Consider the following 25,443-nt stretch of genomic DNA (forward strand, 5'->3'; position numbering starts at 1 on the left):
AAACACCTTGCTCAGTCTCTGACGAGACTGTCAAAAATTGCTTTCGCCGATTGTATTGCAAACCGGCGGAAGCGGGGTATTGGGAAAAGTTTTCAACTAGCAATAATCACGCCTCGGCTAACCCTCACAGGCTACGATACTGCCACTGCGCAAAGCTGACGGTTGCCAGGCAACCGCGGGGATCCTATGGAAATCGTTATCGATCGTGTCATGGCATGTCGTTGCTATAACGCTTCATATTTGTCGTCTTCTTCTTCTTCTAGCTTGAGGTTTTGAAGAATTTCATGACAGACAAGGGCTCCGTTGGGAACAAAGGGCGTTGTGAGAAAACCGTTGCTTATTTTCAGCAGCAGAAATACAACCCTTTAAATAAAAGATGACAGAACAATGACGAAGGGCATGCCGGGAGGAACTCATGCACTACAGAGGAAAGGGGGCGGGCACGTACAGTTCACATTAAAGCCACAAGTACTCCTCTTGGATGTTGCACAAACAAATCCTAACGTCTTGAAAGCATTGCAGCATGTTTGTGTCCCACTTCCCGTGGCTGCGGGACGACTGACACGAACGGACAAACACAATCTGTGGCGTTTAGCGTGACATAGTCTTGCAGGCATCGTGCTGTCTCACTGCAATATTATACCGCTGGAGGAAACAGTCCATCTGGCCATGAAACTCATTTGAACGTCTAGCTACAGCAACTAACAATATCATGATTTATTCAGGATGTGTGGAATCAGCACGTCCCGGAGACAGCTTCCGAAATCGTGAGCATTCTCTGGTGGTAGGGGCGTTCAAGATGGCGCTCAGGTGGGAGGTAAAGTTTAGTGGTTGGGGAGTTTTTTTGAGTTTTTCATGACCTGAATGTTAATTTTTGCTTTTTTTGACTACAGAAAAATAAGGACTTAACACTAGTTGTTTAAACTTCAGTTATAATTGAAAGAAAAAAAACGATTTTTTTTTAGGTTTAAAAAGTCCGATATGAGTAACACTGGGAAAAGAAAAGAGAGTGCTGGGTCTTCGAAGGAGAACTCTAAGATACCTCAATCGTATATGTATAGCACTACAAAAAAATCGATGGCAACTAAAGGGAAAAGTGAAGCAGCTGCAGGGGCAGCAAGAGGGCGGAGGCGCCGCGCGCCCGGCCGAAGTGTTGGACCGGTGCGCTTTACGTGCTGAAATAAACACGCGACAGCCCCGAAATGTTTCCAGAGTGCTGTGCACTGAAGACTTGCCTGGTGCTCCTCCGTGCAGATTCTTTGTCCTCCTCCAGTGCGGGACGAGCCAACACAAGGGAGCGCATTCGCCAACATCCAGGCACGCAATGCGATTTGGAAAGCAGCTCCTTTCCAAAGAGTTGCACACGAACGATCCTTCAGTCCCGCTCGGGGGGCACGGAGCCCCCGCCACACACAGCTTCAAGTAGCGAGTCAGGCGCCAGGGCTTTCGCTTACGGCCACACCACCCTGAACACGCCCGATCTCGTCTGATCTTGGAAGCTAAGCAGGGTCGGGCCTGGTTAGTACTTGGATGGGAGACCGCCTGGGAATACCAGGTGCTATAAGCTCTTGCTCTCCCGGCCAGCAGGGGTCGCCGTTGGTGCCGTAGGCTTTGGGAGGAAAACCTGCAGGATGGAAAGGTGATCTATAGCCTCATCTCTAGAGATGTTTTGTTGCTGTGGCATGTGTGTGACCCATATTCAAAAAAAAAAAACCCGTCTGTAAAACGAATATCGAAGCTGCCTCTAAATCTGCAAATGAAGATGAGTCGATAAACCACTCGTTTTTCGTATAACTAGACATATATTCATTTGTTACCGATTTCATTCATTGAGCACGGATACAATAGAGGTACAGCCATTCACTGTTTGACATGTCTGCACTGGTACAGAACCGAGCAATCAGAAAACGGGTGAAACTGTCTTTAGACTCAGCATACAGTACCGAGGCCCCCCATGACCAAATAAAGGCTAACCTCGATAATCAGCCTAAAGAACGCAGACTACAGCAAAACGACTGACTTTGAAAAGGGAATGAACGTCCGGAAGGAGTAGTGGAACTAGCTTGAGATGCTTCTCCGGACCCCTAACTAAAAGCCAGCGAGAACCAGCAGCGGCGTCCACTCCTGTTGAACCGGGATCCTTCCGCAGCCACGCAGCTCGTGGTGTCCTAACCCTCCCGTATCTGATTTTGGACCAAGCACATCAGGGGAGAGCGCGAACGCAGTCCCCCACTACCAGAAATTATGCAGTCGAGATTCCCACATTTGGGGAATTCGCAGGGGTCAGCACAGCCGGAGTGCAATGGCCGAGCCTCGCCCTGGTTGAATCTCCTTCTTGATCAAGATATCTCCCCTGCCAGGTAAGTATGAGTTGTACAGGCCCCTGCAAGCGGCCCGCACCCACAGCACAAATCGCGCAGCCTAGGCCACCTCCTCGCCCCGCACGCCACCGCCTCCTGCTGGGCCCACTCTTTCGCACACTCACACGCCACACTAACACTCAAAAGTGTGGGCAAAACGAGAAAACGAGCGCGCCGTTTCTTACACATCTGCAGTCGCCGTTGTGCATTCGCAGCATGTCCCGGGATGCAATTCGGCCTCATTTGCATAACTCCAGACCGGCAGATCGCCACGCAAGCTCGCGACGTGCGCCTGCCACACACCGAACAAACCTTTTCAGCAATTTCCAAAAAACGGGCCTGCTCGCCTGCCCACAAGGCTCCGTCTCTTACCTGCTCTCCAGAGCCTGCTGCCTTCTGTGCTTTTCTCTCGGCACCGCTGCAGCGCACACAACTCCTGCAGCGGGAGGGGGGGAGAAAGTTCCCGCGCTCCGACGCAGGGAAGGCTCGCTCCGTGCGCACACGTCCTTTCGATGCCAGTCCAACAAGTGCTCCGCATTAGCTGCGTCGGGGCCTCACCTCACCTCGCACTGCCCCCTCCTTGAATGTCTGCCGCTGGGCATGCCCCGCTCTCCTCCGCCTTATCTTATCGCGTGTGAGCACCGACAATGGCCACAATGCCGGGGAATGGCACCTGTAAAGTGTTAATTGGGGCACAGGAACAGCCCGTCTCGTCTCGGGGGGGCCGGCTTCAGAGACAATACAGCAAACACAGCGGGGCGGGGGAAGAAGACGACACCACACATGCGGGTACATTCAGCTCCGGCGGGAACGAGACATTTGTCGGTCTTTTCAAGTGCCGAGAGCCGAGCAATCCTTCACTTGTATCGTTTCTCCCCGGTGACTAGATCTGGCCCTGCGACTCTCGACTGGGCTCACTCCCGGGGCAGCCCAGCAGGTGTGAGCCTGGCCGGCACCCGGATGGGAGATTCCACCCCGGAAAAGCTCCGGTTGCTGCTGCTCCTGCAAGAGGTGTGACTGGGACCAGTAGGGAGCGCTCACCCTGCGGGCTGTGTGGCTCTCTTACGCCCCAGCCTCCTGATGGCGACACTCTGCTGCACAAACAGGCGCCGTCCTTCGGGGGAGGCGTCAAACCGAGGTCCCGACCCTCCTTGGCCATTAGGAAACCCCAGGGCGTCTCTCAAAAAGAGACGCCGGGGGTGTCCCTCTGGTGTTAGTGCTCCCCTTTACACATCAGTCGGGGTCTCCTCCTAATCCCCGTCTCACCTGTAACAATCAATGACGAGGCCCCCCTGTCCGTGAGATTTAGTACTCGCGCAAGAGACCGGGGGCAGAGCGCGAACGCGGTCCCCCGCCCCCCACAAAGTGCGCGCTCCGGGTTCCCTCTCGGGGCCCTGCAACACAGCGGAAGGGCAGCGAGAAGGAGCCTCTTGCTCTGACGCCGCAAGGCCACAAGAGGGCGGAGGCGCCGCGCGCCCGGCCGACGTGTTGGACCGGTGCGCTTTACGTGCTGAAATAAACACGCGAAAGCCCCGAAATGTTTCCAGAGTGCTGTGCACTGGAGGTTTTTGTCTGGTGAAGACTTGCCTGGTGCTCCTCCGTGCAGATTGTTTGTCCTCCTCCAGTGCGGGACGAGCCAACACAAGGGAGCGCATTCGCCAACATCCAGGCACGCAATGCGATTTGGAAAGCAGCTCCTTTCCAAAGAGTTGCACACGAACGATCCTTCAGTCCCGCTCGGGGGGCACGGAACCCCCGCCACACACAGCTTCAAGTAGCGAGTCAGGCGCCGGGGCTTTCGCTTACGGCCACACCACCCTGAACACGCCCGATCTCATCTGATCTCGGAAGCTAAGCAGCATCGGGCCTGGTTAGTACTTGGATGGGAGACTGCCTGGGAATACCAGGTGCTGTAAGCTTTTGCTCTCCCAGCCAGCAGGGGTCGCCGTTGGTGCCGTAGGCTTTGGGAGGAAAACCTGCAGGATGGAAAGGTGATCTATAGCCTCATCTCTAGAGATGTTTTGTTGCTGTGGCATGTGTGTGACCCATATTCAAAAAAAAAAACCCGTCTGTAAAACGAATATCGAAGCTGCCTCTAAATCTGCAAATGAAGATGAGTCGATAAACCACTCGTTTTTCGTATAACTAGACATATATTCATTTGTTACCGATTTCATTCATTGAGCACGGATACAATAGAGGTACAGCCATTCACTGTTTGACATGTCTGCACTGGTACAGAACCGAGCAATCAGAAAACGGGTGAAACTGTCTTTAGACTCAGCATACAGTACCGAGGCCCCCCATGACCAAATAAAGGCTAACCTCGATAATCAGCCTAAAGAACGCAGACTACAGCAAAACGACTGACTTTGAAAAGGGAATGAACGTCCGGAAGGAGTAGTGGAACTAGCTTGAGATGCTTCTCCGGACCCCTAACTAAAAGCCAGCGAGAACCAGCAGCGGCGTCCACTCCTGTCGAACCGGGATCCTTCCGCAGCCACGCAGCTCGTGGTGTCCTAACCCTCCCGTATCTGATTTTGGACCAAGCACATCAGGGGAGAGCGCGAACGCAGTCCCCCACTACCAGAAATTATGCAGTCGAGATTCCCACATTTGGGGAATTCGCAGGGGTCAGCACAGCCGGAGTGCAATGGCCGAGCCTCGCCCTGGGTGAACCGATTTAAGAACTTTATTTTCTTTTCACAAAAAAATACAGGAAATCACAAATCAGAAAGCTTTACATTAATATACATACTTAAAACAGTATATATGATCACATCTCATTACATTTTGACACGGTAACAGTTACATAGCAACAATTTTCTTTTTTTCTGGTGCAAATCACATTCTTTATTTAAACATGATAATGTTTTTCACAGTTTCTTGAGATATTGACCTATGGGTGAACCTCCTTCTTGATCAAGGTATCTCCCCTGCCAGGTAAGTATGAGTTAAACAGGCCCCTGCAAGCGGCCCGCACCCACAGCACAAATCGCGCAGCCTAGGCCACCTCCTCGCCCCGCACGCCACCGCCTCCTGCTGGGCCCACTCTTTCACACACTCAAACGCCACACTGACACTCAAAAGTGTGGGCAAAACGAGAAAACGAGCGCGCCGTTTCCTACACATCTGCAGTCGCCGTTGCGCATTCGCAGCATGTCCCGGGATGCAATTCGGCCTCATTTGCATAACTCCAGACCGGCAGATCGCCACGTAAGCTCGCGACGTGCGCCTGCCACACACCGAACAAACCTTTTCAGCAATTTCCAAAAAACGGGCCTGCTCGCCTGCCCACAAGGCTCCGTCTCTTACCTGCTCTCCAGAGCCTGCTGCCTTCTGTGCTTTTCTCTCGGCACCGCTGCAGCGCACACAACTCCTGCAGCGGGAGGGGGGGAGAAAGTTCCCGCGCTCCGACGCAGGGAAGGCTCGCTCCGTGCGCACACGTCCTTTCGATGCCAGTCCAACAAGTGCTCCGCATTAGCTGCGTCGGGGCTCCGGCGTGTCGCACCTCACCTCACCTCGCCCTGCCCCCTCCTTGAATGTCTGCCGCTGGGCATGCCCCGCTCTCCTCCGCCTTATCTTATCGCGTGTGAGCACCGACAATGGCCACAATGCCGGGGAATGGCACCTGTAAAGTGTTAATTGGGGCACAGGAACAGCCCGTCTCGTCTCGGGGGGGCCGGCTTCAGAGACAATACAGCAAACACAGCGGGGCGGGGGAAGAAGACGACACCACACATGCGGGTACATTCAGCTCCGGCGGGAACGAGACATTTGTCGGTCTTTTGAAGTGCCGAGAGCCGAGCAATCCTTCACTTGTATCGTTTCTCCCCGGTGACTAGATCTGGCCCTGCGACTCTCGACTGGGCTCACCCCCGGGGCAGCCCAGCAGGTGTGAGCCTGGCCGGCACCCGGATGGGAGATTCCACCCCGGAAAAGCTCCGGTTGCTGCTGCTCCTGCAAGAGGTGTGACTGGGACCAGTAGGGAGCGCTCACCCTGCGGGCTGTGTGGCTCTCTTACGCCCCAGCCTCCTGATGGCGACACTCTGCTGCACAAACAGAGGTCAAACCGAGGTCCCGACCCTCCTTGGCCATTAGGAAACCCCAGGGCGTCTCTCAAAAAGAGACGCCGGGGGTGTCCCTCTGGTGTTAGTGCTCCCCTTTACCCATCAGTCGGGGTCTCCTCCTAATCCCCGTCTCACCTGTAACAATCAATGACGAGGCCCCCCTGTCCGTGAGATTTAGTACTCGCGCAAGAGACCGGGGGCAGAGCGCGAACGCGGTCCCCCGCCCCCCACAAAGTGCGCGCTCCGGGTTCCCTCTCGGGGCCCTGCAACACAGCGGAAGGGCAGCGAGAAGGAGCCTCTTGCTCTGACGCCGCAAGGCCACAAGAGGGCGGAGGCGCCGCGCGCCCGGCCGACGTGTTGGACCGGTGCGCTTTACGTGCTGAAATAAACACGCGAAAGCCCCGAAATGTTTCCAGAGTGCTGTGCACTGGAGGTTTTTGTCTGGTGAAGACTTGCCTGGTGCTCCTCCGTGCAGATTGTTTGTCCTCCTCCAGTGCGGGACGAGCCAACACAAGGGAGCGCATTCGCCAACATCCAGGCACGCAATGCGATTTGGAAAGCAGCTCCTTTCCAAAGAGTTGCACACGAACGATCCTTCAGTCCCGCTCGGGGGGCACGGAACCCCCGCCACACACAGCTTCAAGTAGCGAGTCAGGCGCCGGGGTTTTCGCTTACGGCCACACCAGATGGACTGTTTCCTCCAGTGGTATAATATTGCAGTGAGACAGCACGATGCCTGCAAGACTATGTCACGCTAAACGCCACAGATTGTGTTTGTCCGTTCGTGTCAGTCGTCCCGCAGCCACGGGAAGTGGGACACAAACATGCTGCAATGGTTTCAAGACGTTAGGATTTTTTTGTGCAACATCCAAGAAGAGTACTTGTGGCTTGAATGTGAACTGTACGTGCCCGCCCCCTTTCCTCTGTAGTGCATGAGTTCCTCCCGGCATGCCCTTCGTCATTGTTCTGTCATCTTGTATTTAAAGGGTTGTATTTCTGCTGCTGAAAATAAGCAACGGTTTTCTCACAACGCCCTTTGTTCCCAACGGAGCCCTTGTCTGTCATGAAATTCTTCAAAACCTCAAGCTAGAAGAAGAAGAAGACGACAAATATGAAGCGTTATAGCAACGACATGCCATGAGACGATCGATAACGATTTCCATAGGATCCCCGCGGTTGCCTGGCAACCGTCAGCTTTGCGCAGTGGCAGTATCGTAGCCTGTGAGGTTTGGCCGAGGCGCGATTATTGCTAGTTGAAAACTTTTCCCAATACCCCGCTTCCGCCGGTTTGCAATACAATCGGCGAAAGCAATTTTTGACAGTCTCGTCAGAGACTGAGCAAGGTGTTTAAAGACAGATTTTGTCATGGTAACATCATGGTAGAAAGAAACAAGCTTGTTACGTCTCAACAGAAACGCTCTTTAGCTCTTTCAGCGTTATGCAGAGAACAGCGTCTGTCGAGATCACTTTTGAGTCAGCGCGAAACGCCGTGTGCTGTCAGTTTGATTTCATATTGCTCGTAGCGGCGCCCGGCTTTTGTCTGTCAAACGTTAGGTTGCGCTTCTTCATGCTGCATCGTCGGCATGAGTGGAGCTTTTTAAACGTCTGTACTTACTGCGCCCCATAATAAATCGTTTGTCCCCGTTCAAAAGAGATTGTGCGATGTCCTGCAGCGTTCGCAAAGCAAACCTTTGACAGTTTGAAAAGAGGAATTTATTCTGCTTCCTGTGCGTGCAGTAGTTACAAAGTTGAACGTCTTTACACGATCTGCTGCAGTTTTCAGTGGGTGGGCTTTGTCAAATGGCTTGGAAAAACGCACTGTGTTTCGGCTCGGGAAACATCATGAGCAGTGTCCTGCATGTTTTCTGTGTATAGCTGTCTTTTAACGCATACAGAATTCATTCGAAATCATTGATTTCTCCAATTAACAAGGGTCCCTTTTTGAACCTGCCAGAAGCATTTTTTCAATGTAACAGATTTACTCCGGGGAAGGGCAGCATGACATTGAGAGTAGCTCAAGCTTTCAGCACCTTTATCTGACTGCATGTATGCAGACACTGCTCAGAATCCCCTGTAAGATTCTCCTTCAATTCCGTTTTGCAGTGCTTTAGCTCTTTCAAAAGGCTTCGCTTTGCTAGTCACAATCCAAGGCTCATGACAGCATTTGAAAACATTCGCAACTGCGTTAGCCGGGAATCGAACCTGGGTTAACTGCTTTGAAGGCAGCTATGCGCAACACTGGCTCGCTCCAGAATAAATCTCACGTCGAGGGCATATTTTTTTCCATTTTACCGTGAGTCGGGCTCAGCTGCACAGAGGAGAGAGCAGAGCAATGAGGTCACGGGGACAGGGGAGTCACACGCTGGCGGTTTGAATACGCGGAAGATCACTGAGGGATCCACAGTATATGGACCCTCCGTGCGCCATCAGTCCGCACTCCGGACTCTGAATCCTGCCATCCGAGTTAAGATCTCGGCGGAACCTGAGGCGCAGTTCCTTCTTAAAACGTCATCTGGTGAGCATTTCTAGAATCGTACTTGTATAGATGCAGCCTTTAATGTGTTGCTAGGTTAAAATTGATGACTTCTTGTATTTCAGTAGGCAACTGCCCTCTTGATTTCGGATTTAATTTCTTTATTACAGGGGCGCTTTTATGAAGACAGGGTCATGTTCAGGTACTTTGCTTGATGGAGGAAGCTCATTTCGGACTCTGTGATCTGCTCACCTGGAAAGGTCTGCTATACTACTACAAGAGAGAAGTAGAGTCTGGAAGAAGGGACAATTTTATGATGCTTTGGAAGATAATGTTTTTTTTTCTTATACTGAAAATGAAAGGTAGTTGTTTCTATATGGACTCAGTCTTTGGAATTTGTATATATATATTTCAGTGATCCCTCAGCCATTCCTTCTGTATTGTAATTCAATTTCTCTTTTAAAATTCCTTCCCCACTTCTAGGACCTGCAGTTGCTGAACTCCACAATGGCTTCTATTGGAAAGTCTGTGACTGAGACCAAGTAAGTGTTCACTTTTTTATGAAACCATTATTTATTTAGGAGCAATGAGCAATTCTTTTATAAATGCAATAAAATCATTATGCTCAAACTATGAGAGAGAAAATTAAGGATAATTTAAGAAATCAGTCTTAGCTTGTTTCTATACACAGATGGTATTATTTATTTTCAAAGGAAACCCGCTCACTTGAAGAGGTCGTGTATGAAGCACGCCACGGCAGAAGAGATCAGGATGGCCTCTCAACAGGCGAGGGAGGACATGATGAATCACCTGAAAAACGGGGTCATCGTGGATTACCACAGAATAGAGATCGTGTCTGGTGAGGCAAACAGGATAGTGGTTGTAAGACTGCTAGAGTCCTTGGGCCTTTTTGTACATGGGGAGCCTGAAGACACATTGGCAAGGTGAGATATTTTTAATCTGTAAGGCTTCTGTAGTTTCTTTTTGAAATCATTGTTACAACATATTATGTAAAAGCATGTTGAAAAGAATATACCTGCATTCCAGCGGCCCTGAGCAAGAGGCCGCAGTCCAGGAGGAAGAGATGCCAGAGGCTGCTCTAGAAACTGAAACAGAAGCGGATAAGGAAAGGGAAGATGTGAGCTCTGAAGAACTCTATCAGCAGTAAGACTTTTTATTTTTCAGATGTATCTATTTTTTACTAAAATTCTAATTTGTCTTATAGGTATAAAATGTTTAAACCGGTGTTTTATATCCTTACAGGCCCTGAGTAGTTAAAAAGTATCAGCAGGCCGGAAGAGAGTGGCCCAAGCTGTACTCTATAGAAAGCACTCCCTGGATGCTCCTCTCCTGATTGGATTCAAACAGTACCTTACCAAGGATCTGGGAGTGGCAAATTATTCTCAGGAGGTATTTATTTTTTAAAGGCATTTAAAATTAAGTAATGGTATCTTCATTGTAAATGTTTTTATTTCTTAGCTTAAAATTCACCCATGTGAAATGATGTCAGCCATAAACATCATGACTCTATATTTCCTACCTGAATCTATTCTACTTAAATTATTACATTATACACAATTTGAGTTCATTTTAAAAAGTAAAAGGTAATGAAAGGAATGCATTTTCATAAGAAAGATAATACCGATATGCATGTGATAATCTTCCTTATATCATGTAGTGCATCATTTGGACACTTTGTGGGCTTCAAATACAAAGAAAATCATGTTCTATGGTACAAGATAAATACAAAACTTAAGCTTTTATTTTAATTAGATTTCTTTATAAAGCATAAGCAATCATTTATTACATCGCTTCTTGAATTAAATCTTTTGACAAGAGGTAAGACTTCTGTTACATTTAAACCCATGTTTAGCTGTGTTTTTTAGATTTAACTGAACCAATTTCTGTGTGTGATAATGTCCTTGAATTCTGACAACATCACACTAAATTACATGATATAAAACAGCTAATGTTTCTAGAGATAAAGTTTCTGAGATGCTTCTAATTACTTTTTATTACCAGGGACAGTTTAATTCACCTTGTACAGTACTGTAAGACCAAGATGCTTTTTTTAAAAGTTATTTAACATTTTATAGAACTTTGTCTACTATGGCAACATGATGTGCTTGGTGAAACTTGGAAAAATACTGCTTGGCCACTTATCTTAAGATAAAGATAGGATAAAAGTTTATCTTTTGCACCTACCTGACCCCCAGGGAAGGCCAATGCTTTCTAAGTTGATGGTTCCCTACAGTAGACTGTACTTTAATTTCAAAGGTAATGTATATTGACCCAAATCAGTTTTGGAATCCAATCTACTGACGAGATGGAGCACATCCTTTTTTCAGGATTTTAGCATCATACGTTTGGTATATTTAGTCCCTAATGCTGAAAGAAATGATCATAGAACATTTGGACACTTTGTGGGCTTGAAATACAAAGCAAATCATGTTCTATGGTACAAGATAAATACAAAACGTAAGCTTTTATTTTAATTAGATTTGTTTATAAAGCATAAGCAATCATTTATTACATTAATATATGTGAAAATAACATTTTAGCATCATACGTTTAGTATATTTAGTCCCTAATGCTGAAAGAAATGATCATAGAACATGACATCTAACCTTACCTGCGGTGTTTTTAATCCCTATTGCTCAATGCACAGTGAAAGCATTCCATACATGTGTCTGACAATGAGGAATGGGCCCCTGAGACAGTCATTTGCCTGTTTCACAAATGATCGTATTTTACTAGAGGTTCTGTTTGGGATTCAGATGTGCATTCGGACAGCAATCCCTTTCAAGAAATGATACGTTCTGGATGAGGTCAAAGGTGGTGGAACACTGTATCTAGGATGTGTTTGCAGAGACTGTGTGTCTCCTGCTTCAACGCAGTGATAAACAGATGTGCTCCTTTAATTTATTGGTACATGCCCAGGGCAGTAAGCAGTCTGAGGATTTATTTCCAGATGGCATAGAGCAGTGAAGCAGTGAAGTAGTGCAAAACACTGGATCATTATATTATTAGAATCTATTCTACTTAAATTATTACATTATACTCAATTTGAGTTCATTTTAAAAAGTAAAAGGTAATGAAAGGAATGCATTTTCATAAGAAAGATAATACCGATATGCATGTGATAATCTTCCTTATATCATGTAGTGCGTCATTTGGACACTTTGTGGGCTTGAAATACAAAGAAAATCATGTTCTATGGTACAAGATAAATACAAAACGTAAGCTTTTATTTTAATTAGATTTGTTTATAAAGCATAAGCAATCATTTATTACATTAATATATGTGAAAATAACATTTTAGCATCATATGTTTAGTATATTTAGTCCCTAATGCCGAAAGAAATGATCATTTGTTTAACATGCACGGGTCTGTCTCAAAGGATGCAGTACTCCTGAAGGGCCTCAAACCCTACATTTTGGATGCCTAGCTGTATCCCTCACATGTGGCACCTCAGAATGACTTCTAACCTTACCTGTGGTGTATTCAGTCCCTATTGCTCAATGCACGGTGTACATACTGCATACATGTGTCTTGAGAATGAGGAATGGGCCCCTGAGACAGTCATTTGCCTGTTTCATAAACAGGGACCTGGACCTAGACCTGGCCCGTACAGGGCTCAAACCCGCGACCTTGGCGTTATTAGCACCACGCTTTAACCAACTGAGCTAACCGGCCTCATGACAGTGCTCCTCTCTGTGCTGCAAAAAATCAAACTCAGGGAATTTCTATTGTCCTCCTTTGAATAGAAAGCCGTGTAATCAGTGTACGGGCTTTCTCGTGCAGTTTCATGGTTCTTGTAACCCAAATCCTACACTGGCCTGAAGTGCCCCCCCATTTCACAGCATTTTTCAGCTGATTTAAAATGTACCTAAAGGAGAAGCATTATTGAAGACCATCAATTACCAAGAGCTTTTGTCAAAGGTTTTGGTGGTCATTTTGAATGACCACAGAGCGCTGTGACCTCGGTTTTATCCAAAAAGACAGCGCCCTTTTACAACACAGCATCTCCGTCACTATACTGGGGCATTGGGACCCGCACAGACCTCAGGGTGAGCGCCCCCCCGCCGGCACCATTAACACCGCTTCCAGCTGGAAGCTTTGTTTTTCCCTGTAGCTCACCCTCATCCGGATTCTGACCTGGCTCACACCTGCTTAGCTTCAGTGGGTTTTCAGTTGCGAGTTGCAAGGGGATGCAAGTGATGGAGCTGCTCGCTGCAAAAGCCACTGCATTGGCCGGGAATCGAACCCGAGCCTCCCGCGTGGCAGGCGAGAATTCTACCACTGAACCACCAATGCTCAGTGCCTGTCCCTTCAAAAAAGACGCTTTTTTGGTGCTCTGGGCAAAACGCGTCGACATCTGCTTCCAGCTGCAAAATGCCATTTGCGGACGCTGAAGAACTTATTTCCAAGGCAGCGGGTACAAGCGATTGGGCGTTTTAAAACCACCAGGAACAGCAAAGAGGCGCGCTTCTTTGCTTGTGCCGAAACACACCGACTGAAGGCGGACAACGTAGTCGGCAAGATTGGAACCTGTGCGGGGAGACCCCAATGGATTTCTAGTCCATCGCCTTAACCACTCAGCCACGACTACAGCAAGCCCCACCGCCGCTGCGTTCTTGCTACAATCTTACCTGGATCGCGAGGCGCCAGCGGAAGCCTATTTCAAAGTCGTTCTCCGTTTCAAAAAAACATTTCCAAAATACAAGCCTTGCAGACAGACACGCCTCAGAGGACTTAAGGGTGGCTTCATGTCGGAATGATAAAGTCTCCCCGTCCGGACATGAAAATGCCACTTTGTTACACACAAAAAAAGAATCAACAACAGAGAAATGCCCACAAGCATTTGAAAAGCCGCACCACGTCGCACTTGAAATAGCTCTTACATTAGTGGTAGACACAGGAATCGCCTTTTTATTTACGCTCTTACCAACGCGATGGAAAGCAAAACAAAGCAAAGCAGAGCAAAACAAAACGAACAAACGAAAACCCTCACGTCCCGCACTTGCATATAACGCCGTTACGTGCCCAAGCGGTATTGTACGTCATCCTAGCACTGCACCCCGGGGCGTAAGGTATATGGGAACGAGCACACGCCACGAATCGTCTCGAATCACTCCCTACAGCTGTAAGGCGCCTTGAAGCCTGCACCCCCAACATTCTTCTTTGCGCATCTGTGAAAGGTAAACTCTTGAGCAAACTCTGAACCAGCTCTAAGGAAACTAATCCGATTAGACGTTACTTTGACTCATCTTTTTACTCTCAGTGCTGGATTGCTCAAACTCCTGCTAGGGTTAGGGTTAGCATTCACACGCTACTTAGACACTTTGTTTACGCTCAGTGCTGGATTTTGGGAACTTCAGGACGAGTGGGAATTTTCTCCTATCTGTCAATTCTGTTTTGTTTTGGAGACTCTTGGCTGCCTATATTGTACAGTGCAGCGTGAAGGAAACATTTTCCAAAACTGTGTCAGCTCAAAAGTTGTAAGAAAACCTCTCCAGCTGCTTTACCTCTCTTCATTTTTGTCATTTAATGTGACAATCGATGTATAACTGGAGCCTCACATATGCAAATGGTGAGGCTCCAGTACGACACCACTTTACAGTATATGACAAAAGCATGGCAGACTGTGCCGGACCAGCTGGTAACTTCCGCTTATTTTGACCATATTAAACATTGGAAATCTTCCCACTTGCATTTGTGACACTTGATTTTGGCTCCACCTAAGACACTCTTAAATCTTCAAACACTTTTCTCTTCTCCCGCAACACTCTTGTCTGTCGACACTATGTGGCAGCGTTGCATGACAACCCCTCTCACCACGGAAAGGAACCTAACAGCTTTGGTAAGAGAGGAGAAAAGGACATGGCCCGTACAGGGCTCGAACCCGCGACCTTGGCGTTATTAGCACCACGCTCTAACCAACTGAGCTAACCGGCCTTATGACAGTGCCCCTCTCTGTGCTGCAAAAAATCGAACTCAGGGAATTTCTTTTGTCCTCCTTTGAATAGAAAGCCGTGTAATTCAGTGTACGGGCTTTCTCATGCAGTTTCATGGTTTCACAGCATTATTCAGCTGATTTTAAATGTACCTAAAGGAGAAACATTATTGAAGACCATCAATTACCAAGAGCTTTTGTCAAAGGTTTTGGTGGTCATTTTTAATGACCACAGAGCACTATGACCTCGGTTTTACATCTCATCCAAAAGACAGCGCCCTTTTACAACAGAGCTTCTCCGTCACTATATTGGGAGATTGGGACCCGCACAGACCTCAGGGTGAGCGCCTCCCCGCTGGCCCCATTAACACCACTTCCAGCTGGAAGCTTTGTTTTTCCCTGTAGCTCACCCTCATCCAGGTACTGACCTGGGTCACACCTGCTTAGCTTCAGTGGGTTTTCAGTTGCGAGTTGCAAAAGTTGGGATGCAAGTGATGGAGCCGTTCGCTGCAAAAGCCACTGGCCAGGAATCGAAACCAAGCCTCCTGCGTGGCAGGCGAGAGTTCTAACAATGAACCACCAATGCTCAATGCCTGTACCTTCAAAAAAGACGCTTTTTTGGTGCTGTGTGCAAAAAGCGTCGACATCTACTTCCAGCTGCAAAATGCCATCCGCGGACGCTGTGAATTTATTTATTTAGACACCGCTCAGAATCCCCTGTAAGATTCTCCTTCAATTCCGTTTTGCAGTGCTTTAGCTCTTTCAAAAGGCTTCGCTTTGCTAGTCACAATCCAAGGCTTGTGACAGCATTTGAAAACACTTGCCACTGCGTTGGCCAGGAATCAAATCCGGGTCAACTGCTTGGAAGGTAGCTATGCTCACCACTATACCACCAACACATGCCCGGGGGAGCCCTCCAGGACACCACCAGAGAATGCTCACGATTTCAGAAGCTGTCTCCGGGACGTGCTGATTCCACACATCCTGAATAAATCATGTTATTGTTAGTTGCTGTAGCTAGACGTTCAAATGAGTTTCATGGCCAGATGGACTGTTTCCTCAAGTGGTATAGTATTGCAGTAAGACAGCACGATGCCTGCAAGACTATGTCACGCTAAACGCCACAGATTGTGTTTGTCCGTTCGTGTCAGTCGTCCTGCAGCCACGGGAAGTGGGACACAAACATGCTGCAATGCTTTCAAGACATTAGGATTTGTTTGTGCAACATCCGAGAAGAGTACTTGTGGCTTGAATGTGACTGAGCAAGGTGTTTAAAGACAGAGACTGAAAACTGTTAAAGGATGAGTCAAAGTAACGTCTAATCGGATTAGTTTCCTTAGAGCTGGTTCAGAGTTTGCTCAAGAGTTTACCTTTCACAGATGCGCAAAGAAGAATGTTGGGGGTGCACGCTTCAAGGCGCCTTACAGCTGTAGGGAGTGATTTCAGACGATTCGTGGCGTGTGCTCATTCCCATATACCGTACGCCCCGGGGTGCAGTGCTAGGATGACGTACAATACCGCTTGGGCACGTAACGGCGTTATATGCAAGTGCGGGACGTGAGGGTTTTGCGTTTGTTCGTTTTGTTTTGCTCTGCTTTGCTTTGTTTTGCTTTCCATCGCGTTGGTAAGAGCGTAAATAAAAAGGCGATTCCTGTGTCGACCACTAATGTAAGAGCTATTTCAAGTGCGCTGTGGTGCGGCTTTTCAAATGCTTAACAGGATGATTTTGCATGCACGCGTGCTTTCATGCAGTCGTGTGTGCAACCATGTCTGCTTACGTGCAAACGGGCGTGGTTTCATGTATGCAAAAAACTTTCCTGGGCTCTTCTGAAGCACATAAAATTATTTGGAGATATACATTTGTCTTATTTTCCTCTTAGGCTCTAGAATTGATAACTTTTTTTTCATTTTTGGCATTTTTCATCATTTTCCAGAAAGTGGTTGCAAGCCCAATATCATGCGAAGAAACTTCAGGATTCGGGGATCAGTCAATGGATTTTCTTCAAAGTTGGATTTTTGCACTCTGTGGACCAAGAGATGTTGTTCTATAATGTTTTTTTTTTTCAAATTTAAAAATATCATTTTTTCATGGAGCTTTGAATGGGATGGATTCACCCTCCTTTAGCCAGGACAGAGCTCCAGGAGCCTGGGTAGGATTCTAGCTTTCTCCCCTTGCAGGCACCTGGCACAGAAGACAATATTTTTTTCCTTAAAATCTTTTTTTTTGTGTTCCTTGTTGTTCCAAACTTAATTTTAATCACTTTTAATTAGAGATTTTATTAAAAATAGTGCAATAAATGACTAATTTCACAAAAATTAATGTAATATAAAACGGATGTTTTCAACTTTATTGTAGTGTTTTAGAAACTAAAATGTCTTCAAAAATGGTTATTTTTCACTCCTAGGAATGAAAGCTGTTGTTATATGATGTTTATTTTCAAATTTTGAAAAAGCAAAGAATTCTAGCTTTCTCCCCTTGCAGGCATCGGACACAGAGAACCTCATGGTTTTCCTAAAAATCATTTTTTATGTTCCCTGGTGTTCCAAACTTAGTTTTAATCAATTTTAATTTGTTATGTTACAAACAGGGTAATAAAGTCTTAATTGGACTATAACTAATGTCATATTGTCTGCTACAAAACTGATATTTTCAGCTCTATTGTAGAGATTCTAGAATCAACTAATAAAGAATTGAAATAAAAAAAGGGCATAAGAAGACATTACCAACAACGACCACATGATGGATATATTGTCTAGACATTACCAACAACGACCACAAGATGGAGATATTGTCTAGACATTACCAACAACGACCACAAGATGGAGATATTTTCCAAAGAGGCAAGAGGGGCAAAGCTGCGATAAGGTAAAATCATTTTTTGAAAGAGATTGTTGTCAGAATGCACATCCGTATCCCAAACAGAATCTCTAGTAAAATATGATCATTTGTGAAACAGGCAAATGAGTGTCAGCTACAATATGATTGCTACATATCTGCATTTGTTGGTATTTAAGGAGTAAGAGTGCAGGTTTAAACCTGCGATCCAGTGTGTTGAAGAATTTCACAACACTACCTCTAGCACATATGGAAATAAATCCTCATAATGATTATTGCCCTGGGCATGTACCAAAAAATCAGTGAGCATATATATATATATATCACTGGGTTGAAGCTAGAAACACAGAATAACTGCAAACACATCCTAAATACAGTGTTCCAGCACCTTTGACCTCATCCAGAACGTATCATTTCTTGAAAGGGATTGCTGTCCGAATGCACATCTGAATCCCAAACAGAATCTCTAGTAAAATACGATCATTTGTGAAACAGGCAAATGACTGTCTCGGGCCCATTTCTCATTGTCAGACACATGTATGCAATGCTTTCACTGTGCATTGAGCAATAGGGATCAAAAACACCGCAGGTAAGGTTAGAAGTCATGTTCTATGATCATTTCTTTCAGCATTAGGGACTAAATATACTAAACGTATGATGCTAAAATGTTATTTTTACATATATTAATGTAATAAATGATTGCTTATGCTTTATAAACAAATCTAATTATAATAAAAGCTTAAGTTTTGTATTTATCTTGTACCATAGAACATGATTTTCTTTGTATTTCAAGCCCACAAAGTGTCCAAATGATGCACCTTTGACCTCATCCAGAACGTATCATTTCTTGAAAGGGATTGCTGTCCGAATGCACATCTGAATCCCAAACAGAATCTCTAGTAAAATACGATCATTTGTGAAACAGGCAAATGACTGTCTCAGGGGCCCATTTCTCATTGTCAGACACATGTATGCAATGCTTTCACTGTGCATTGAGCAATAGGGATCAAAAACAGAATGGAAACAGACGAGGATGGGATTTGAACCCATGCGTGCAAAGCACAATAGATTAGCAATCCATCACCTTAACCACTCGGCCACCTCATCGACAAAACTGGGCTGTCCCAACTGGGTTGGCGCGCTCCAGATGATCTTTTTCTTTTTTTTCCCTCGTACTCGAGGGTCATTTTCCTGTTCCACATGCGATTTCAATATTTTCCTTGGGAGATGTCAAGCCAGCAAGCCACTGCTGTGGTTCAGTGGCCAGCGTGGAGTTCAGTGGCCCTGTTGTACACAGAAAGCACATTGAGCTCCTTGGACATGAAAAGTTCCAGATAAAAGCCATTTGTCATCCTTTCTCTTGGTGTCGATGTTGCTATTGTATGTAAAGGTGGCAACTTGCTCAGCGAGCAGGCGGAGCACACACCGAATGCAGATGTGTCTGAGTGGTGTGTCCAAGTGGCTGCAAAAGGACAGCACTCCCGGGGCGCTGTGGCTTAGTTGGTTAAAGCGCCTGTCTAGTAAACAGGAGGCCCTGGGTCTGAATCCCAGTGGATAACTGCCTACGGCTAGACTTAATTAAATGCAAGTATTTATTTCCTGTCTTTAACACGACTTGTTTTTCTTAAAATGGATGCAACTTGCAAAACATGAAATACAAACCTTGCTAATCAGCGCTAGCAGCTGGCAAAAAAAAAGAAGTCAGCAATGTTTTTTTTCTTTAACCTTAACCCTGCTAATTGAGAAGAGTTAAACGACCGAGTCTATGCAGCTTAAACGGTGCGCACGTCGGGATCTTAGCTGAAAGGGTGGTAAATCACGCTCACCCCAGTCCTTAATCTTTTAAAGAGGATACAAAATTGAACCTAGTCGCCACATCACATACATCCTGTTCAATGATAAAAAGGTAACATCTATCCTCGCTCCAGAGTAAATCTCACGTTGAGGGCATATTTTTTTTCACTTTACCGTGAATCGGGCTCGGCTGCACAGAGGAGAGAGCAGAGCAATGAGGTCACGGGGACAGGGGAGTCACACGCTGGCTGTTTGAACACGCGGAAGATCACTGAGGGATCCACAGTATATGGACCCTCCGTGCGCAATCAGTCCGCACTCCGGACTCTGAATCCTGCCATCCGAGTTAAGATCTCGGCAGAACCTGAAGCGCAGTTCCTTCTTAAAACGTAATCTGGTGAGCATTTCTAGAATCGTACTTGTATAGATGCAGCCTTTAATGTGTTGCTAGGTTAAAATTGATGACTTCTTGTATTTCAGTAGGCAACTGCCCTCTTGATTTCAGATTTAATTTCTTTATTACAGGGGCGCTTTTATGAAGACAGAGTCATGTTCAGGTACTTTGCTTGATGGAGGAAGCTCATTTCGGACTCTGTGATCTGCTCACCTGGAAAGGTCTACTGTACTACTACAAGAGAGAAGTAGAGTCTGGAAGAAGGGACAATTTTATGATGCTTTGGAAGGTAATGCTTTTTTTTCTTTGAAATCGAAATGAATCAGAATATCAGTGCAAAAGACAAACTCTTGGTTTGGTTTAAAGAGATATGGTTTTAAAACAGACAAAATGTAGAAAACAGGTGTTTCTCACTTCTGGAAAAGAATGGACCGGGGTATTTTACTAGTTGCAGTGCTGAGCTCACCGGGTTGCAGTCCTGCAGTGTTGCACCAGGGTCAGTGGTGCAATGGATAACACGTTTGACTACGGATCAGGAGATTGTAGGTTCGACTTCCGCCTGGCTCGGGTCGTTTTTAAACGCATCAGGCTACTCCCTAAGTAGCCTGTGCTACTTACTGTATTGTAATCGTACCCAGTAAGAGATTTCCTTCATGTAAATGAACTGCACTTGACAGCTTTAGAAAAACACCTGGGCTCAGTACGGTGCTGAGAGCTAATCGTTGCTGTTGTTCTAATTAGCACGCACTGCATCGGCTATGAACCCGAACTTTTCAATTATTCCGATCAGTAAGTCAACACGTAGTCCACATGAAAGGTAGAAATATTCTCTTGTCTGTCTCTTGTTTGTATAGAACTGAATGTCCCTGACAATGTACTGTTAGTTTTAATTGAAGAACGGCATTTGTGTTCAAATATACCAGACAAGTTTACGTAACTGCTCATGCGACACTCAGTTGTAATTAGTCAAGAAATAAAGTCGAACAACAGCTGCGGGTTTGATTCTGAACGTATGAGATTGCAGCGTCTTTTACTTCCATTGACAAATGATAGAGATTCGAAGAGAGATCCTTCAGACCAGCAAGCAAACCCACGGCTATTTCGGTTTTCTATCTAGGCAACGTTGGTGTCTGCAATAGCATACATGAAAGCGTGATGCAATTTCTGTGGCTACATTTGTTGCACGTCATGCACAGTAAGAGTGTTTCTAACACCAAATAAAAAGTCAACAATTAGCGATCACGCCTTCTCAGTTAACCCACTGAAACCCTTGCTGTTAACAGTTCTTTAATGCGTGCTTTACGAGCACCTACATATCGTGTCGGTTCTTTCAGCTTTATTCATTAGGTTTTCAAAGGCATAAGTAGAGCACCAGAGGTGCGAACGCAGAATGTATGGTAATCTGAAGAACTGCTTTCCATGGCAGCGGGTCCAAGCGATTTAACGTTTTTATAGTACCGGGAAAGGAGAAGCGGCACTTTGCCTTTGCCGCGCAGGCACAAGGCGACGTGCGGCAGACGCAGGAGTCGGCAAGTTCCGAACCTGCGCGGGGAGTCCCTAACGCATTTCGAATCCATCGCCTTAACCACTCGGCCATGACAAAAGCGAGCTCGCTGCCGCCGCATTCCTCCTATAATCTAACACGGAGTGCGAGGTGGCTGCGGAAACCTTTTTAAAGTCGCTCTCCGTTAAAAAAAAAAAAACCTTTCACAAGATTCGTGCCGGCAGACAGACACGCCTCAGAGGGTTTAAGGCTGGCTTCACGTTCAAATGATAAAGTCCCCCAGTCCGGATGTCAAAATGCAACTTTGGCAGACAGAAAAAACAGCAACAAACCACAAATGTGGAAAAGGATTTTACAAGCTGCACCACACTGCACTTTCAAAAGCATTTACATTCGTGTTAGACGCAGGAATTGCCTTTGATTTGCGCGCTTACGAACGCCATGGAAAACGAAACAAAACTAAAGCCCTCAGCTCCTGCACTTGATTATAATGCCGTTACGTGTCGAAGCAGGAATTTACGTCATCCTACCACTGCAACACGGGGAATAGAGGGAAATGAGCACAATCTACGAATTGTCTCTAAACAGTCCCTACAGTTGTAAGACGCCTGGAAGCGTGCACCCCCATCATTAATCTTTGCGCATCTGTGCAAGGTAAACTCTGGAGCAGTCTCTGAAACGGCTCAAAGGAAACACGTGATTGATTCCATGTGCATCTGGGGTTCATTTCTTATTTACATTTAATTCAAGGGAAAGGCTTGGGTCAGTTTCAGACGGCCTCCAACAGCGAGATTCAAGCGCCCCACCTTCAGCCCAATCTGCGCCGCCAGAACGCCAACGGCTCCTCTGGTCTCTGGGGTGCGGTTGTGACCCTGTAACCTAAAGTGTTGGTGGCAGACAAATGGAGACTAACAGGTGATGTCCTAGGACATGACTACATTGTGACACTCGGTGGGGATGGTGACCATTGCTTGGAAAAGAGTGCGAGGCCCCTTTAGAAAAACATTTTGTTAACAGGCATTCTGCCTCAGCCTAAACACCTATAGCTTGCAAAGCGCATGCTATTAGACAGGCACCTCTGCAAGACCTTAAGAGTCTCTTAAACTAGTGATAGTAAGGTGTTCCCAATGGGCGATGTTTGGCTTTCAAATCATCTGTCTGTGGAAGCGCCGAGATGCAGCTGTTTAAGGCTTAGAAGCAGCTGACTGTTTCACTAGCTAGCTGATTACTGTCAGTCAGGGAGCTCAGAGGTGAAAAGCCTGTCTGAGAGACAATTCGCCGTTGTTCAGTTCAATATGTTCCGTACCAGCTCGGCGCACCTGAGATCATCTTGGTAGCCGTGTAGCTCAGATGAGTGAGAGCGTGTCTGTGTGTACCACCGTGATTGGATGCCGGTCCTTCTCAGGTCACAGTAAACCTTCTGCTGCCTAACTTTCCTAATTTTGGGGATCCCTTTGTAAAAGCAAAGGAAAAAAAAAACTGGCTCTTCATCAGCATGATCGACCCAACCCAGTGTGCCCCAGTGGCCTAATGGATAAGGCACTGGCCTCCTAAGCCAGGGATTGTGGGTTCGAGTCCCATCTGGGGTGCTCCTGTCCCATTTTGAGCGTACAAATGTCCTTGTGATTTGCAAAGCTGCAACCCCACCTTACTCAGTGAGCGTCTCTGCTTTTCTCTCACATACAGTTGGGAGAAAAACTTTTGTAAACAGCCCTTCGGAATGATGTGGATTTCTGCATGAATGGCTCCTAACATGTGATCTTATCTTTATCTAAGTCATAATAATTAATAAAGAGAGTCTGATTTAACAAACAACACACGCCCAACATTTGACATTGCTGTTTCTTTATTGACCAAATGGTTTAAAAAATCAAGGTCATTGATGGAAAAAGTACGTGAACCCTTATATTAAGGAGCTAGTGGAACCTCCTTTATGACAAAAACCTCAACCCCCACTTTCTGTAGCGGCTGGTCAGACCTGAGCAGCGGTTAGGAGGTATTTTGGCCTATTCCTCTATGAAAAACTGTTTCAGTTCATGTATATTTTTGGGATGTCTTGCACTGAACGGCCTGCTTCAGATCACGCCACTGCACTTCAATGGGATTGGGGTCAGGACTCTTACTTGGCCATCCCAAAATACGGAATTTCTTTTGTTTCAGCCACTCTGTTGTTGATGTACTCCTTTGTTTTTGTCATGCTGCATGACCCAGCGTCTTTCGAGTTTTAGATCACAGGCAGACACCCTGACATTCTGCTGTAGATTTTCCTGATACATCTTGGAATTCATCGGTCCCTCGATGATTGCAAGCCGTACAGCCTCCGCCATCCTTCCCAGGTGGGATGAGGTTTTGGAGTTGGTATGCAGTGTTTTGTTATCTCCAAACATAACGCTGTGCACATTTACCAACAAGTTCAACTTTTGTCACGTCTGTCCACAGAACATTGTTCCAGGAGTTGCTGTGGAACATCCATGTGGTCTTTAGCAAACTTGAGAGGGGCAGTGGTGGTTTTTTTGGGGGGGAGAGCAGTGGTTTCCTCCATGGTGACCTCGCATGATCACCACTCCTGTTCAGATTTCTTCTTATGGTGGACTCATGAACACAGACGTAAGACAAAGTCAACCACCTGTTCGCTAGATCCCATCCCCACTCAGCTAGTCAAAGATTCCCTCGAAGGACTGGCAGGACCTATAATTAGTATGATGAATGCATCGCTTGCGTCAGGCGTTGTACCTGATCAATTTAAGGTAGCGGTTGTTAGACCACTCCTTAAGAAGTCAAATTTGGATCCACAAGTTCTTAACAACTACAGGCCTGTCTCAAAGGTCCCATTTCAATCTAAAAGTCTTGGGAGAATAGTTGTTGCCCAACGTCAATCGTATCTGGATTCAAATAATATACTTGAGAAATTTCAGTCTGGTTTCTGAAACTGCATTAACAAGAGTCGTAAATGATATTCTCTTAGCTACTGATGCGGGGAATGCAACAGTGCTTGTGCTTCTAGATCTTAGAGCTGCCTTTGACATGGTTGACCTCTCTGTTTTGTTACACAGGCTTGAGTTTGAGGTTGGCTTATCTGGAACCGTCCTTCAGTGGTTTACTTCACATTTTACTCATCGTTTTCATTATGTTCAAATATCTAATAATTGTACTGCTTCATCAATGTCACCAGTTCAATTTGGGGTACCAGAAGATCAGTGCTGGGACCAATATTGCTCTCTCTCTCAACATGCTGCTGCTAGGTAGGATAATATGAAAAAATAATATGAACTTTCATTCATATGCTGATGACACTCAAATAAACATTTTGTTTACACCAAACGACAACTCTTCTATTATCAGTTTAGTTAAATGCATTAAGGAAGGAAATACTTGGATGTGTGAAAACTTTTTGTTACTCAACTCTGAGAAAAATGAGGATCTGTTGATCGGAGGCAACAATACTGATAGGACTACTATAACTTCAGCACTTAACTCAGAGGATTTAAACATTTGCCTCAAAGAGACAGCACGTAACCTAGGGGGCATATTAAACACAAGGCTCTTAACAACTTGCATTGTTAAGTGCCTTGGGACAACCTTGTTGTGAAAGGCGCTATATAGAAATACATTGATTTGAATTGAATTCACAATGTAAAATGTTGTGTGTGTTGTTTGTTAAACAAGACTGTCTTTATTTATCAAAAAATAAAAGGAATTTGCTAGGAATGCAAACGTTAGGTTGCGCTTCTTCATGCTGCATCGTCGGCATGAGTGGAGCTTTTTAAACGTCTGTACTTACTGTGCCCCATAAGAAATCGTTTGTCCCCGTTCAAAAGAGATTGTGCGATGTCCTGCAGTGTTCGCAAAGCAAACCTTTGACAGTTTGAAAAGAGGAATTTATTCTGCTTCCTGTGCGTGCAGTAGTTACAAAGTTGAACGTCTTTACACGATTTGCTGCAGTTTTCAGTGGGCGGGCTTTGTCAGATGGCTTGGAAAAACGCACTGTGTTTCGGCTCGGGAAACATCATGAGAAGTGTCCTGCATGTTTTCTGTGTATAGCTGTCTTTTATCGC

At 46.1% G+C, this 25,443-nt stretch overlaps 9 non-coding genes across 9 annotated transcripts; 4 read left to right on the plus strand and 5 right to left on the minus strand.

Annotated features, from left to right (window-relative positions):
* Positions 1-15: 15 nt before the first annotated feature.
* Positions 16-157, minus strand: LOC138231985 (U4 spliceosomal RNA). Its single transcript, XR_011186943.1, has one exon. It is a non-coding gene; the product is annotated as a U4 spliceosomal RNA (small nuclear RNA).
* A 1,291-nt stretch (positions 158-1,448) lies between these two features.
* On the plus strand, positions 1,449-1,567 carry LOC138231880 (5S ribosomal RNA). The gene has a single exon (XR_011186843.1). It is a non-coding gene; the product is annotated as a 5S ribosomal RNA (ribosomal RNA).
* A 637-nt stretch (positions 1,568-2,204) lies between these two features.
* On the minus strand, positions 2,205-2,368 carry LOC138231892 (U1 spliceosomal RNA). The gene has a single exon (XR_011186855.1). It is a non-coding gene; the product is annotated as a U1 spliceosomal RNA (small nuclear RNA).
* Positions 2,369-4,160: 1,792 nt separating this feature from the next.
* On the plus strand, positions 4,161-4,279 carry LOC138232078 (5S ribosomal RNA). Its single transcript, XR_011187037.1, has one exon. It is a non-coding gene; the product is annotated as a 5S ribosomal RNA (ribosomal RNA).
* Positions 4,280-4,915: 636 nt separating this feature from the next.
* On the minus strand, positions 4,916-5,077 carry LOC138231906 (U1 spliceosomal RNA). The gene has a single exon (XR_011186868.1). It is a non-coding gene; the product is annotated as a U1 spliceosomal RNA (small nuclear RNA).
* Positions 5,078-7,622: 2,545 nt separating this feature from the next.
* LOC138231968 (U4 spliceosomal RNA) lies at positions 7,623-7,764 on the plus strand. The gene has a single exon (XR_011186926.1). It is a non-coding gene; the product is annotated as a U4 spliceosomal RNA (small nuclear RNA).
* Positions 7,765-13,150: 5,386 nt separating this feature from the next.
* On the minus strand, positions 13,151-13,221 carry trnag-gcc (transfer RNA glycine (anticodon GCC)). The gene has a single exon. It is a non-coding gene; the product is annotated as a tRNA-Gly (tRNA).
* A 1,567-nt stretch (positions 13,222-14,788) lies between these two features.
* On the minus strand, positions 14,789-14,862 carry trnai-aau (transfer RNA isoleucine (anticodon AAU)). The gene has a single exon. It is a non-coding gene; the product is annotated as a tRNA-Ile (tRNA).
* Positions 14,863-22,904: 8,042 nt separating this feature from the next.
* Positions 22,905-22,977, plus strand: trnar-ccu (transfer RNA arginine (anticodon CCU)). Its single transcript has one exon. It is a non-coding gene; the product is annotated as a tRNA-Arg (tRNA).
* Positions 22,978-25,443: the final 2,466 nt, after the last annotated feature.

Source organism: Lepisosteus oculatus, unplaced genomic scaffold (assembly GCF_040954835.1).
Source record: "Lepisosteus oculatus isolate fLepOcu1 unplaced genomic scaffold, fLepOcu1.hap2 HAP2_SCAFFOLD_62, whole genome shotgun sequence".
Taxonomy (NCBI): domain Eukaryota; kingdom Metazoa; phylum Chordata; class Actinopteri; order Semionotiformes; family Lepisosteidae; genus Lepisosteus; species Lepisosteus oculatus.